The sequence below is a fragment of the Phyllobates terribilis genome, unplaced genomic scaffold (assembly GCF_046119375.1).
Source record: "Phyllobates terribilis strain yellow unplaced genomic scaffold, ASM4611937v1 Scaffold_11__3_contigs__length_659146591, whole genome shotgun sequence".
Lineage (NCBI taxonomy): Eukaryota > Metazoa > Chordata > Amphibia > Anura > Dendrobatidae > Phyllobates > Phyllobates terribilis.
In genome coordinates, this window is record NW_027362771.1 from 571,674,928 (window position 1) to 571,687,034 (window position 12,107).

General features: G+C 41.7%; 5 non-coding genes across 5 annotated transcripts; all 5 read right to left on the minus strand.

Moving 5' to 3' along the window:
* Positions 1-3,027: 3,027 nt before the first annotated feature.
* TRNAM-CAU (transfer RNA methionine (anticodon CAU)) lies at positions 3,028-3,100 on the minus strand. The gene has a single exon. It is a non-coding gene; the product is annotated as a tRNA-Met (tRNA).
* A 1,620-nt stretch (positions 3,101-4,720) lies between these two features.
* On the minus strand, positions 4,721-4,793 carry TRNAM-CAU (transfer RNA methionine (anticodon CAU)). Its single transcript has one exon. It is a non-coding gene; the product is annotated as a tRNA-Met (tRNA).
* Positions 4,794-8,114: 3,321 nt separating this feature from the next.
* TRNAI-AAU (transfer RNA isoleucine (anticodon AAU)) lies at positions 8,115-8,187 on the minus strand. The gene has a single exon. It is a non-coding gene; the product is annotated as a tRNA-Ile (tRNA).
* Positions 8,188-9,807: 1,620 nt separating this feature from the next.
* On the minus strand, positions 9,808-9,880 carry TRNAM-CAU (transfer RNA methionine (anticodon CAU)). Its single transcript has one exon. It is a non-coding gene; the product is annotated as a tRNA-Met (tRNA).
* A 1,620-nt stretch (positions 9,881-11,500) lies between these two features.
* On the minus strand, positions 11,501-11,573 carry TRNAI-AAU (transfer RNA isoleucine (anticodon AAU)). The gene has a single exon. It is a non-coding gene; the product is annotated as a tRNA-Ile (tRNA).
* Between the last annotated feature and the right edge of the window lie 534 nt (positions 11,574-12,107).

Consider the following 12,107-nt stretch of genomic DNA (forward strand, 5'->3'; position numbering starts at 1 on the left):
GCAAAAGATTTCCTTTTGTTTCATAGCTTAAGCCTTTTTCAACTACACAGTTTTACACAAAAGTGTCAAGGGACTCAACAAGCCATGTGTCCTGTCTGTCATTAGGGCTCCCATGTTCTTTCTAATCGGAAACAGTTTAGAACTGAATTGGAAAGTTCAGAGTTAGTGACAAAATCTCTTGAGAAAAGGAGGATGCCACGTGTGAGCAAAAAACTCATGATCTTCAAATTATTCAACTGACGTGCCAAAAACCTTGACCATGTAGCGTGTTTCAGCTCTTGTAATGTTGATGTTTTGTATTCAAAGCAAAACACTCTTTTTTTTTTTTTTTTTACACCTGTCTTGCTGTTTACTGTACTGCTTACACCATGTGGAGAAAGACTTAGTTAGTATTCCTGGTTGACTGGTTCGATTCCTGCTATGGGAGAGACTTTTTTTTGGGGACTAGTGTCCACATTCCAAAGCCAACACGTGCCTTGCAGACAGAATCAGTTTAGGTTGGAACTGCTCTTTGCAGCCAAAAATGCAGACCACCAGGTTTTTTGGATATTTATTTGCACAAAAGCTTATTTGATGTCATATCTCAAACCATTCATATCTCTCACTTTTAATTCCTGGGTGTTAAGGGACTCAACAAGCCTTTATCCCTGTTTGTCATTGGAGCTCCCCTTCCATCAATTGGTGATGTTTTGCTACTGAATGGAAAAGAGCTGTGACTCTCTAGCCAAGATGGTGGCAAAATCAGTTAAGGAAACACGGTACCAGTGCCCCATGTGAGAATCGAACTCATGACCTTCAGATTACGAGACTGACGCGCTACCTGCTGCGCTAACGAGGCAAAATGCACGTAATAATCTGCGGAAGTTGCTTGTGCAAAGCAGTACACCTCTTTTTTTTCATATTGTAAGTGAGCTGGCAGTACATTTTCTCCCATATGGTCTAGCGGTTAGGATTCCTGGTTTTCACCCAGGCGGCCCGGGTTCGACTACTGGTATGGCAACGCATCCTTTTCTGCACCGCTGCCAACATTCAAAAACTGACGCGTGTTTTTTAGTCAAACGTATTTCAAGTAGGATTTGTTTTTTTCAGGCAAAAATGTTGAACGCCCGCGTTTTGGCACTTCATTCTGACCCTTCACACAAGATTCAATTTGGATTCGTAGCTCAACTCATTCTCAACCACCCCTTTTTACACTAAAGTGTCAAGGGACTCAACAACTCATGGGTCCGGTAAGTTATTTGGATTCCCATTTCCTTTCTAATGGAAAAAGTTGTAGAATTGAATGGAAAAGTTCTAAGTTGGTGACAAAATCTCTCGAGAAAAGGAGGGAACAGTGCCCCGTGTGAGGCTCAAACTCACGACCTTCAGATTATGAGACTGATGCGCTACCTACTGCGCTAACGAGGCAAGCTGTACCTGCAGATCTGCAGAAGTTTATTGTGCATAGCAGAAAACTTTTTTTTTTCATAATGTCACTGAGACATTAGTGCATATTTTCCCATATGGTCTAGCGGTTAGGATTCCTGGCTCTCACCCAGGTGGCCTGGGTTCGACTCCCGGTATGGGAATGCATCTTTATCTTAGCTACTGCCACCATTTAAAGACTGACACGTGTTTTTCAATCAAAAATGTTTCTGGTAGATTTTCACTTTGCAACAAAAATACTTAACATTGGCGATGCATTATGACTTTTGCAAAAGATTTCCTTTTGTTTCATAGCTTAAGCCTTTTTCAACTACACAGTTTTACACAAAAGTGTCAAGGGACTCAACAAGCCATGTGTCCTGTCTGTCATTAGGGCTCCCATGTTCTTTCTAATCGGAAACAGTTTAGAACTGAATTGGAAAGTTCAGAGTTAGTGACAAAATCTCTTGAGAAAAGGAGGATGCCACGTGTGAGCAAAAAACTCATGATCTTCAAATTATTCAACTGACGTGCCAAAAACCTTGACCATGTAGCGTGTTTCAGCTCTTGTAATGTTGATGTTTTGTATTCAAAGCAAAACACTCTTTTTTTTTTTTTTTTTACACCTGTCTTGCTGTTTACTGTACTGCTTACACCATGTGGAGAAAGACTTAGTTAGTATTCCTGGTTGACTGGTTCGATTCCTGCTATGGGAGAGACTTTTTTTTGGGGACTAGTGTCCACATTCCAAAGCCAACACGTGCCTTGCAGACAGAATCAGTTTAGGTTGGAACTGCTCTTTGCAGCCAAAAATGCAGACCACCAGGTTTTTTGGATATTTATTTGCACAAAAGCTTATTTGATGTCATATCTCAAACCATTCATATCTCTCACTTTTAATTCCTGGGTGTTAAGGGACTCAACAAGCCTTTATCCCTGTTTGTCATTGGAGCTCCCCTTCCATCAATTGGTGATGTTTTGCTACTGAATGGAAAAGAGCTGTGACTCTCTAGCCAAGATGGTGGCAAAATCAGTTAAGGAAACATGGTACCAGTGCCCCATGTGAGAATCGAACTCATGACCTTCAGATTACGAGACTGACGCGCTACCTGCTGCGCTAACGAGGCAAAATGCACGTAATAATCTGCGGAAGTTGCTTGTGCAAAGCAGTACACCTCTTTTTTTTCATATTGTAAGTGAGCTGGCAGTACATCTTCTCCCATATGGTCTAGCGGTTAGGATTCCTGGTTTTCACCCAGGCGGCCCGGGTTCGACTACTGGTATGGGAACGCATCCTTTTCTGCACCGCTGCCAACATTCAAAAACTGACGCGTGTTTTTTAGTCAAACGTATTTCAAGTAGGATTTGTTTTTTTCAGGCAAAAATGCTGAACGCCCGCGTTTTGGCACTTCATTCTGACCCTTCACACAAGATTCAATTTGGATTCGTAGCTCAACTCATTCTCAACCACCCCTTTTTACACTAAAGTGTCAAGGGACTCAACAACTCATGGGTCCGGTAAGTTATTTGGATTCCCATTTCCTTTCTAATGGAAAAAGTTGTAGAATTGAATGGAAAAGTTCTAAGTTGGTGACAAAATCTCTCGAGAAAAGGAGGGAACAGTGCCCCGTGTGAGGCTCGAACTCACGACCTTCAGATTATGAGACTGATGCGCTACCTACTGCGCTAACGAGGCAAGCTGTACCTGCAGATCTGCAGAAGTTTATTGTGCATAGCAGAAAACTTTTTTTTTTCATAATGTCACTGAGACATTAGTGCATATTTTCCCATATGGTCTAGCGGTTAGGATTCCTGGCTCTCACCCAGGTGGCCTGGGTTCGACTCCCGGTATGGGAATGCATCTTTATCTTAGCTACTGCCACCATTTAAAGACTGACACGTGTTTTTCAATCAAAAATGTTTCTGGTAGATTTTCACTTTGCAACAAAAATACTTAACATTGGCGATGCATTATGACTTTTGCAAAAGATTTCCTTTTGTTTCATAGCTTAAGCCTTTTTCAACTACACAGTTTTACACAAAAGTGTCAAGGGACTCAACAAGCCATGTGTCCTGTCTGTCATTAGGGCTCCCATGTTCTTTCTAATCGGAAACAGTTTAGAACTGAATTGGAAAGTTCAGAGTTAGTGACAAAATCTCTTGAGAAAAGGAGGATGCCACGTGTGAGCAAAAAACTCATGATCTTCAAATTATTCAACTGACGTGCCAAAAACCTTGACCATGTAGCGTGTTTCAGCTCTTGTAATGTTGATGTTTTGTATTCAAAGCAAAACACTCTTTTTTTTTTTTTTTTTACACCTGTCTTGCTGTTTACTGTACTGCTTACACCATGTGGAGAAAGACTTAGTTAGTATTCCTGGTTGACTGGTTCGATTCCTGCTATGGGAGAGACTTTTTTTTGGGGACTAGTGTCCACATTCCAAAGCCAACACGTGCCTTGCAGACAGAATCAGTTTAGGTTGGAACTGCTCTTTGCAGCCAAAAATGCAGACCACCAGGTTTTTTGGATATTTATTTGCACAAAAGCTTATTTGATGTCATATCTCAAACCATTCATATCTCTCACTTTTAATTCCTGGGTGTTAAGAGACTCAACAAGCCTTTATCCCTGTTTGTCATTGGAGCTCCCCTTCCATCAATTGGTGATGTTTTGCTACTGAATGGAAAAGAGCTGTGACTCTCTAGCCAAGATGGTGGCAAAATCAGTTAAGGAAACACGGTACCAGTGCCCCATGTGAGAATCGAACTCATGACCTTCAGATTACGAGACTGACGCGCTACCTGCTGCGCTAACGAGGCAAAATGCACGTAATAATCTGCGGAAGTTGCTTGTGCAAAGCAGTACACCTCTTTTTTTTCATATTGTAAGTGAGCTGGCAGTACATCTTCTCCCATATGGTCTAGCGGTTAGGATTCCTGGTTTTCACCCAGGCGGCCCGGGTTCGACTACTGGTATGGGAACGCATCCTTTTCTGCACCGCTGCCAACATTCAAAAACTGACGCGTGTTTTTTAGTCAAACGTATTTCAAGTAGGATTTGTTTTTTTCAGGCAAAAATGCTGAACGCCCGCGTTTTGGCACTTCATTCTGACCCTTCACACAAGATTCAATTTGGATTCGTAGCTCAACTCATTCTCAACCACCCCTTTTTACACTAAAGTGTCAAGGGACTCAACAACTCATGGGTCCGGTAAGTTATTTGGATTCCCATTTCCTTTCTAATGGAAAAAGTTGTAGAATTGAATGGAAAAGTTCTAAGTTGGTGACAAAATCTCTCGAGAAAAGGAGGGAACAGTGCCCCGTGTGAGGCTCGAACTCACGACCTTCAGATTATGAGACTGATGCGCTACCTACTGCGCTAACGAGGCAAGCTGTACCTGCAGATCTGCAGAAGTTTATTGTGCATAGCAGAAAACTTTTTTTTTTCATAATGTCACTGAGACATTAGTGCATATTTTCCCATATGGTCTAGCGGTTAGGATTCCTGGCTCTCACCCAGGTGGCCTGGGTTCGACTCCCGGTATGGGAATGCATCTTTATCTTAGCTACTGCCACCATTTAAAGACTGACACGTGTTTTTCAATCAAAAATGTTTCTGGTAGATTTTCACTTTGCAACAAAAATACTTAACATTGGCGATGCATTATGACTTTTGCAAAAGATTTCCTTTTGTTTCATAGCTTAAGCCTTTTTCAACTACACAGTTTTACACAAAAGTGTCAAGGGACTCAACAAGCCATGTGTCCTGTCTGTCATTAGGGCTCCCATGTTCTTTCTAATCGGAAACAGTTTAGAACTGAATTGGAAAGTTCAGAGTTAGTGACAAAATCTCTTGAGAAAAGGAGGATGCCACGTGTGAGCAAAAAACTCATGATCTTCAAATTATTCAACTGACGTGCCAAAAACCTTGACCATGTAGCGTGTTTCAGCTCTTGTAATGTTGATGTTTTGTATTCAAAGCAAAACACTCTTTTTTTTTTTTTTTTTTTTTTTTTACACCTGTCTTGCTGTTTACTGTACTGCTTACACCATGTGGAGAAAGACTTAGTTAGTATTCCTGGTTGACTGGTTCGATTCCTGCTATGGGAGAGACTTTTTTTTGGGGACTAGTGTCCACATTCCAAAGCCAACACGTGCCTTGCAGACAGAATCAGTTTAGGTTGGAACTGCTCTTTGCAGCCAAAAATGCAGACCACCAGGTTTTTTGGATATTTATTTGCACAAAAGCTTATTTGATGTCATATCTCAAACCATTCATATCTCTCACTTTTAATTCCTGGGTGTTAAGGGACTCAACAAGCCTTTATCCCTGTTTGTCATTGGAGCTCCCCTTCCATCAATTGGTGATGTTTTGCTACTGAATGGAAAAGAGCTGTGACTCTCTAGCCAAGATGGTGGCAAAATCAGTTAAGGAAACACGGTACCAGTGCCCCATGTGAGAATCGAACTCATGACCTTCAGATTACGAGACTGACGCGCTACCTGCTGCGCTAACGAGGCAAAATGCACGTAATAATCTGCGGAAGTTGCTTGTGCAAAGCAGTACACCTCTTTTTTTTCATATTGTAAGTGAGCTGGCAGTACATTTTCTCCCATATGGTCTAGCGGTTAGGATTCCTGGTTTTCACCCAGGCGGCCCGGGTTCGACTACTGGTATGGGAACGCATCCTTTTCTGCACCGCTGCCAACATTCAAAAACTGACGCGTGTTTTTTAGTCAAACGTATTTCAAGTAGGATTTGTTTTTTTCAGGCAAAAATGTTGAACGCCCGCGTTTTGGCACTTCATTCTGACCCTTCACACAAGATTCAATTTGGATTCGTAGCTCAACTCATTCTCAACCACCCCTTTTTACACTAAAGTGTCAAGGGACTCAACAACTCATGGGTCCGGTAAGTTATTTGGATTCCCATTTCCTTTCTAATGGAAAAAGTTGTAGAATTGAATGGAAAAGTTCTAAGTTGGTGACAAAATCTCTCGAGAAAAGGAGGGAACAGTGCCCCGTGTGAGGCTCAAACTCACGACCTTCAGATTATGAGACTGATGCGCTACCTACTGCGCTAACGAGGCAAGCTGTACCTGCAGATCTGCAGAAGTTTATTGTGCATAGCAGAAAACTTTTTTTTTTCATAATGTCACTGAGACATTAGTGCATATTTTCCCATATGGTCTAGCGGTTAGGATTCCTGGCTCTCACCCAGGTGGCCTGGGTTCGACTCCCGGTATGGGAATGCATCTTTATCTTAGCTACTGCCACCATTTAAAGACTGACACGTGTTTTTCAATCAAAAATGTTTCTGGTAGATTTTCACTTTGCAACAAAAATACTTAACATTGGCGATGCATTATGACTTTTGCAAAAGATTTCCTTTTGTTTCATAGCTTAAGCCTTTTTCAACTACACAGTTTTACACAAAAGTGTCAAGGGACTCAACAAGCCATGTGTCCTGTCTGTCATTAGGGCTCCCATGTTCTTTCTAATCGGAAACAGTTTAGAACTGAATTGGAAAGTTCAGAGTTAGTGACAAAATCTCTTGAGAAAAGGAGGATGCCACGTGTGAGCAAAAAACTCATGATCTTCAAATTATTCAACTGACGTGCCAAAAACCTTGACCATGTAGCGTGTTTCAGCTCTTGTAATGTTGATGTTTTGTATTCAAAGCAAAACACTCTTTTTTTTTTTTTTTTTACACCTGTCTTGCTGTTTACTGTACTGCTTACACCATGTGGAGAAAGACTTAGTTAGTATTCCTGGTTGACTGGTTCGATTCCTGCTATGGGAGAGACTTTTTTTTGGGGACTAGTGTCCACATTCCAAAGCCAACACGTGCCTTGCAGACAGAATCAGTTTAGGTTGGAACTGCTCTTTGCAGCCAAAAATGCAGACCACCAGGTTTTTTGGATATTTATTTGCACAAAAGCTTATTTGATGTCATATCTCAAACCATTCATATCTCTCACTTTTAATTCCTGGGTGTTAAGGGACTCAACAAGCCTTTATCCCTGTTTGTCATTGGAGCTCCCCTTCCATCAATTGGTGATGTTTTGCTACTGAATGGAAAAGAGCTGTGACTCTCTAGCCAAGATGGTGGCAAAATCAGTTAAGGAAACACGGTACCAGTGCCCCATGTGAGAATCGAACTCATGACCTTCAGATTACGAGACTGACGCGCTACCTGCTGCGCTAACGAGGCAAAATGCACGTAATAATCTGCGGAAGTTGCTTGTGCAAAGCAGTACACCTCTTTTTTTTCATATTGTAAGTGAGCTGGCAGTACATCTTCTCCCATATGGTCTAGCGGTTAGGATTCCTGGTTTTCACCCAGGCGGCCCGGGTTCGACTACTGGTATGGGAACGCATCCTTTTCTGCACCGCTGCCAACATTCAAAAACTGACGCGTGTTTTTTAGTCAAACGTATTTCAAGTAGGATTTGTTTTTTTCAGGCAAAAATGCTGAACGCCCGCGTTTTGGCACTTCATTCTGACCCTTCACACAAGATTCAATTTGGATTCGTAGCTCAACTCATTCTCAACCACCCCTTTTTACACTAAAGTGTCAAGGGACTCAACAACTCATGGGTCCGGTAAGTTATTTGGATTCCCATTTCCTTTCTAATGGAAAAAGTTGTAGAATTGAATGGAAAAGTTCTAAGTTGGTGACAAAATCTCTCGAGAAAAGGAGGGAACAGTGCCCCGTGTGAGGCTCGAACTCACGACCTTCAGATTATTAGACTGATGCGCTACCTACTGCGCTAACGAGGCAAGCTGTACCTGCAGATCTGCAGAAGTTTATTGTGCATAGCAGAAAACTTTTTTTTTTCATAATGTCACTGAGACATTAGTGCATATTTTCCCATATGGTCTAGCGGTTAGGATTCCTGGCTCTCACCCAGGTGGCCTGGGTTCGACTCCCGGTATGGGAATGCATCTTTATCTTAGCTACTGCCACCATTCAAAGACTGACACGTGTTTTTCAATCAAAAATGTTTCTAGTAGATTTTCACTTTGCAACAAAAATACTTAACATTGGCGATGCATTATGACTTTTGCAAAAGATTTCCTTTTGTTTCATAGCTTAAGCCTTTTTCAACTACACAGTTTTACACAAAAGTGTCAAGGGACTCAACAAGCCATGTGTCCTGTCTGTCATTAGGGCTCCCATGTTCTTTCTAATCGGAAACAGTTTAGAACTGAATTGGAAAGTTCAGAGTTAGTGACAAAATCTCTTGAGAAAAGGAGGATGCCACGTGTGAGCAAAAAACTCATGATCTTCAAATTATTCAACTGACGTGCCAAAAACCTTGACCATGTAGCGTGTTTCAGCTCTTGTAATGTTGATGTTTTGTATTCAAAGCAAAACACTCTTTTTTTTTTTTTTTTTACACCTGTCTTGCTGTTTACTGTACTGCTTACACCATGTGGAGAAAGACTTAGTTAGTATTCCTGGTTGACTGGTTCGATTCCTGCTATGGGAGAGACTTTTTTTTGGGGACTAGTGTCCACATTCCAAAGCCAACACGTGCCTTGCAGACAGAATCAGTTTAGGTTGGAACTGCTCTTTGCAGCCAAAAATGCAGACCACCAGGTTTTTTGGATATTTATTTGCACAAAAGCTTATTTGATGTCATATCTCAAACCATTCATATCTCTCACTTTTAATTCCTGGGTGTTAAGGGACTCAACAAGCCTTTATCCCTGTTTGTCATTGGAGCTCCCCTTCCATCAATTGGTGATGTTTTGCTACTGAATGGAAAAGAGCTGTGACTCTCTAGCCAAGATGGTGGCAAAATCAGTTAAGGAAACACGGTACCAGTGCCCCATGTGAGAATCGAACTCATGACCTTCAGATTACGAGACTGACGCGCTACCTGCTGCGCTAACGAGGCAAAATGCACGTAATAATCTGCGGAAGTTGCTTGTGCAAAGCAGTACACCTCTTTTTTTTCATATTGTAAGTGAGCTGGCAGTACATCTTCTCCCATATGGTCTAGCGGTTAGGATTCCTGGTTTTCACCCAGGCGGCCCGGGTTCGACTACTGGTATGGGAACGCATCCTTTTCTGCACCGCTGCCAACATTCAAAAACTGACGCGTGTTTTTTAGTCAAACGTATTTCAAGTAGGATTTGTTTTTTTCAGGCAAAAATGCTGAACGCCCGCGTTTTGGCACTTCATTCTGACCCTTCACACAAGATTCAATTTGGATTCGTAGCTCAACTCATTCTCAACCACCCCTTTTTACACTAAAGTGTCAAGGGACTCAACAACTCATGGGTCCGGTAAGTTATTTGGATTCCCATTTCCTTTCTAATGGAAAAAGTTGTAGAATTGAATGGAAAAGTTCTAAGTTGGTGACAAAATCTCTCGAGAAAGGGAGGGAACAGTGCCCCGTGTGAGGCTCGAACTCACGACCTTCAGATTATGAGACTGATGCGCTACCTACTGCGCTAACGAGGCAAGCTGTACCTGCAGATCTGCAGAAGTTTATTGTGCATAGCAGAAAACTTTTTTTTTTCATAATGTCACTGAGACATTAGTGCATATTTTCCCATATGGTCTAGCGGTTAGGATTCCTGGCTCTCACCCAGGTGGCCTGGGTTCGACTCCCGGTATGGGAATGCATCTTTATCTTAGCTACTGCCACCATTTAAAGACTGACACGTGTTTTTCAATCAAAAATGTTTCTGGTAGATTTTCACTTTGCAACAAAAATACTTAACATTGGCGATGCATTATGACTTTTGCAAAAGATTTCCTTTTGTTTCATAGCTTAAGCCTTTTTCAACTACACAGTTTTACACAAAAGTGTCAAGGGACTCAACAAGCCATGTGTCCTGTCTGTCATTAGGGCTCCCATGTTCTTTCTAATCGGAAACAGTTTAGAACTGAATTGGAAAGTTCAGAGTTAGTGACAAAATCTCTTGAGAAAAGGAGGATGCCACGTGTGAGCAAAAAACTCATGATCTTCAAATTATTCAACTGACGTGCCAAAAACCTTGACCATGTAGCGTGTTTCAGCTCTTGTAATGTTGATGTTTTGTATTCAAAGCAAAACACTCTTTTTTTTTTTTTTTTTACACCTGTCTTGCTGTTTACTGTACTGCTTACACCATGTGGAGAAAGACTTAGTTAGTATTCCTGGTTGACTGGTTCGATTCCTGCTATGGGAGAGACTTTTTTTTGGGGACTAGTGTCCACATTCCAAAGCCAACACGTGCCTTGCAGACAGAATCAGTTTAGGTTGGAACTGCTCTTTGCAGCCAAAAATGCAGACCACCAGGTTTTTTGGATATTTATTTGCACAAAAGCTTATTTGATGTCATATCTCAAACCATTCATATCTCTCACTTTTAATTCCTGGGTGTTAAGGGACTCAACAAGCCTTTATCCCTGTTTGTCATTGGAGCTCCCCTTCCATCAATTGGTGATGTTTTGCTACTGAATGGAAAAGAGCTGTGACTCTCTAGCCAAGATGGTGGCAAAATCAGTTAAGGAAACACGGTACCAGTGCCCCATGTGAGAATCGAACTCATGACCTTCAGATTACGAGACTGACGCGCTACCTGCTGCGCTAACGAGGCAAAATGCACGTAATAATCTGCGGAAGTTGCTTGTGCAAAGCAGTACACCTCTTTTTTTTCATATTGTAAGTGAGCTGGCAGTACATCTTCTCCCATATGGTCTAGCGGTTAGGATTCCTGGTTTTCACCCAGGCGGCCCGGGTTCGACTACTGGTATGGGAACGCATCCTTTTCTGCACCGCTGCCAACATTCAAAAACTGACGCGTGTTTTTTAGTCAAACGTATTTCAAGTAGGATTTGTTTTTTTCAGGCAAAAATGCTGAACGCCCGCGTTTTGGCACTTCATTCTGACCCTTCACACAAGATTCAATTTGGATTCGTAGCTCAACTCATTCTCAACCACCCCTTTTTACACTAAAGTGTCAAGGGACTCAACAACTCATGGGTCCGGTAAGTTATTTGGATTCCCATTTCCTTTCTAATGGAAAAAGTTGTAGAATTGAATGGAAAAGTTCTAAGTTGGTGACAAAATCTCTCGAGAAAAGGAGGGAACAGTGCCCCGTGTGAGGCTCGAACTCACGACCTTCAGATTATTAGACTGACGCGCTACCTACTGCGCTAACGAGGCAAGCTGTACCTGCAGATCTGCAGAAGTTTATTGTGCATAGCAGAAAACTTTTTTTTTTCATAATGTCACTGAGACATTAGTGCATATTTTCCCATATGGTCTAGCGGTTAGGATTCCTGGCTCTCACCCAGGTGGCCTGGGTTCGACTCCCGGTATGGGAATGCATCTTTATCTTAGCTACTGCCACCATTCAAAGACTGACACGTGTTTTTCAATCAAAAATGTTTCTGGTAGATTTTCACTTTGCAACAAAAATACTTAACATTGGCGATGCATTATGACTTTTGCAAAAGATTTCCTTTTGTTTCATAGCTTAAGCCTTTTTCAACTACACAGTTTTACACAAAAGTGTCAAGGGACTCAACAAGCCATGTGTCCTGTCTGTCATTAGGGCTCCCATGTTCTTTCTAATCGGAAACAGTTTAGAACTGAATTGGAAAGTTCAGAGTTAGTGACAAAATCTCTTGAGAAAAGGAGGATGCCACGTGTGAGCAAAAAACTCATGATCTTCAAATTATTCATCTGACGTGCCAA